A 4,197-nucleotide genomic window follows, 5' to 3' on the forward strand; every position below is an offset into this window, starting at 1 on the left:
ACGTTTGTCTCCCTTGGTTGCACATGGCTGATGAATGCTCTCCTCGAGAACAAAAATCATAGCTTTGTTTACAGAGGATCATTTCACCAAGAAATCTTGCTGGATGTCTGAGCTGCAATGTTAGAGCGTGAATTAGTCACCTCAGGTTGCATGTAGTTAATGGAAAACCGAAGAGGTCACGTCTTTGTCTGCCAAGATTGCACGTGGCTGGGGATAGGTCTCCTCAAAAAAAATAAAAAAAATAAAATCATAGCTTGTTTTTTGGGGGTCAAAGAAATCTTGCCGGAAGAGTGGACTACGATCTTAGAGCGTGGCTTAGCCACTGTCCAAAATCATACAAGGATTTTTAACAGAACAATAAAAATAAGTAATGAATTTATTAATATCAGAAATAAGAGTGCTACTAAAAATTTATATTCCTTTCAATGTACTATTCGGTTTGAACTAAAATGCATCGAAATATTACAAGGATTTCGAACAAATGGGAACTTGTATGATAAGTATTGAATTAGTTAATATTAGAATTAAGAGTTCTACTGACAGTGTGCATTATCTTTTTATATGAAACTTAGTTTAAACAAAAATGTTTTTCTATAATCCTTAGCCCTATATATATGTGTTTATCAACAAAATGAACAACTTTTCAACCCCTCTATCTTTAAACATGATGCACTTTGATATCACCATTTGTAGTGGAGTGAGCTGCTGAAGTGTGGACGTGTTTTGTGCTGAGCTTCATTCAACACATGCCCTAAGTAGTGTTTTAGCTCATGTTTCTTGCTTAGAATATCATTGAAAAAATATTAGTTAATCTTATGGAGAAACCAAAATGAGAAGAAACAGTACACCATGTCTGCCCCCTTGTCTGCTCCTAACTCGGTTTGGCTCATATGAGAAACCTTGGAGGGAGACCGAAAAAAAATGGATAGGATGTAAGTACGGAAGATTTAATCATAAGAAATGTTTGTATATAGTAACAGGCATCACTGACATTGAACTAAGGAACCTAGATTTGTTATGCCTACCCTGCGTAGTTGAAGCCAGACAAGCCAAGTTATATATATCAAAACTGAAGGAAGATGTAATTATAAGAGAAGAGGCTCTGAGCAAAGAAGATGCTAGAATAGCTGAATTGGAAAACAAACTTGCGGACCTCCGCACAACTACAGCAAATTCTACCCATACTACTGACCTCACTGAGAAAGTTGATAATCTTGCTATGAATATGGAATCCATTAAGGCAACACTTCAATCATTGATGAACCCAAAACCGGAGAAAACAACATATGCTGTCAAAGTTCAGGAAAAAATATATTGGTAAATACATCAAATAATACAACAACTAAAATTACTGAAAGAAAACACAAGGTCGAACAGACAATTAAAGACATTCCTATCCTTATCACGAGGTTAACTTCGAATGGAAATGTTGTTGCAAGCTATGCTAACAAAATAATCAGAGAAGAGGCTGGAAACAAAATTCTGACATTGGCTGCCAACACTAAAACGAGAAAAATCAGAAAGTTAAAACCGAAAATAATGATATGCAAGGTATACAATAATAAAGACGAAGTATTAAATGACTTGATTCAAAGAAATCGTTACTAGGACCAAATCATAAATATAGAAGAGAAAATAAGTGTAATCCTGAAGAAAAATGTTTCAGATGGGACTACCTACTATATGGTGAAATGTGATCCTGAAGTTCGGAGGGATATTCATGACAATGAGGACAAAGTTTTGTTTCGATGGGGTACTTATAACATACATGATAGGTACCACTTGATCATCTACTACCACTGTCAGAGGTATGGACATCTCGAAAAAGAATGAAAGTCTAAGAACGATGATGATAAAGTCTGCGGGAAATGTTCAGGAAAACATTCCACCAAGGAGTGCGATTTGCAAATGTCAAGTAGAACTTACCACGCCAGTAGTCTCCCACTGTCTGACGTCCTCTCACCAAACGTCGTCCTCCCCATGACCGGATACCTCCCGCCACCCGTTGTCCTTCCCCCAACAGCCAAACTCTTCTATGCCTAAAATTCTGGAATCTATAGATATTGGGGTAACAGTGGGGGACCAGAGATGACAGGACATTTGTATTTGACTGTACGCCACTTTACTTTGTGGTAGAAAGTTAGAGCCAACCCGTATTACCAACACAGTTAAACATACGGTATGTGCGGTTTTATTTTTTAAAGTAGTAAAAAAAATCTAATTTCCTTTAAAATAAATATCGGGTCTCAATCCAAAAGCTCTAAACGATTTTTTAAAAACAATTTTGGCTAAATAATTGTCAGTTAGACATTTCTATAATGTTCAAATATCAATAAAATACAGTTTTCTAAAACTTCCTGGTAAACGACAGACTAAAGAATAAATCTCTCTCTCTCTCTCTCTCTCTCTCTCTCTCTCTCTCTCTCTCTCTCTCTCTCTCTCTAACACACACATACAAAGTGAAATTAAACTTAGAGAGAAATACTTTATGCTTTCCGATTACCTGTCAAAGAACTTAATATCTTCACACATGCGTGTCAAACCTTTAAATGCCTATAGTGAGGTGGAGGAAAAGAGTTGAACTACAGTATAATCTGTCCTTACTCTTATTGACTTCAAGGCTTCTGTTTTTTTTTTTTTTTTTTTTTTTTTTTTTTTTTTTTTTTTTTTTGTCAAAGAATTACAGAGTTTCGTAGGATATTTTCATGACTGCTATCTCTTTTAGAGATGTGCTAACCCGTTTATCATTGACCAAGGTAAAAGAATCATCAGCCATGAAGGGCAGGTAAGCCAATATGTACGAACAATATCATTTAATTACGCAAGAGACGGTGACTCTTGACCAAAGGCTAGTGTTTTTCCAACCTGGGTTTTGTTTTGAACGAAGTCTTGTGAAATGAAAGTTTCATTTCATAAGTTTTTATTATTACTTATATTATGTATTTACTTCTTTTCTGTCATTTTATTCTGGTATTTTAAGTATCATTATTTCTAGTACGTTATTGACTAGTTTTTGTAATATATTAGAAATGTTGATTTCGTGTGGTGTTATTATTATTTTCATTATGTATTTACTTTAGGTCCCTAATATATTAATGCATATAGTAGCACAGACAAAAGACACAGGAACCAAGTCGTTATGGGAAAATAACCGATATTGTGACAAAATTATACAATATACAAGAACAGACGCTTGACCACTAAACTAGCGATTTTTTTTTTTTATTTTTTTTTTATGCCTGACCTTGCGGCTAGACACGGGCTCTTGCATACTTGCAGCACATAGGTGAAGTTCGGACGGGGGCCCTTTGACAAGATGCGAAGTTCGGACGGGGGCCCTTTGACAAGATGCCTGCGCCCGATGTTAATTATAACTTTTATTTGGTGTGCTGCTCATAGAGCAGCATGATTTGCTCAGCCCAAAAGCTTAATGGTTTTGTCTCGGCTCTCGAGCTCTCAATCTGGAACTGAAGTGAAAGGTTTTAGTGATAGAGAATAGTTCTATAGCAGCGAGTCCCAGTAAGTAGAAGACACTGGAGAGAAAAGAAGTATTTTGATAGTAGAAAAAAGAAGTAGTTTTAAGCATAAAAGCCTACCCCTGCGCTTGGGTTGGGAGTGGGGTTTGATGAGGAGAATTAAAGGATTTGGGGGCTAAGAAAAGTGTTAGGATTTTGGAAAGGAGTTGGATAACCGGGGGAATTAGGTATTTTAGGGAAAAGAATGCTATTTGCTGGATGAGGTTTTGGGTAAGTTTGGAAGGAAGAGGTTGAGGAGATGGTGACAGTGCTGGGGCTGGTGCCGGTAGCCCAGCACTAACTCCAGCTTCTGGAAGAGGTAAGGTTGCTGTTGGACGATGAGCTCTCTGGTGAGGAGCTCCCTGGCATCTGGCGGTGGTGGCTTCTTCCGCGGTGGCTGTGATGTTCATGGCTGCGAGGTATTCTTCAAGGCGGCATTCCTCTTAAGTCGTTCAGGATATCTCTTGTTACAGTGTGGTGGGACCGGGAACAATTGGGACACATAGGTCGAGTCTCCCAGCCTTCCCTGTGTGCATCAATGCAAAGTTTGGTGTCGCGGCATTGACTGCAGATCTAACAAATGTTGGGGCCACTGCAGTCCTTGCGCTGGTGGTAGTGCAATTGACAATGGTAACATCATAGGGGTTCTTGAGTATAGTCTTTGATGGGGAAGGTTCCCAAT

This window comes from Palaemon carinicauda, chromosome 6 (assembly GCF_036898095.1).
Source record: "Palaemon carinicauda isolate YSFRI2023 chromosome 6, ASM3689809v2, whole genome shotgun sequence".
Classification (NCBI taxonomy): domain Eukaryota; kingdom Metazoa; phylum Arthropoda; class Malacostraca; order Decapoda; family Palaemonidae; genus Palaemon; species Palaemon carinicauda.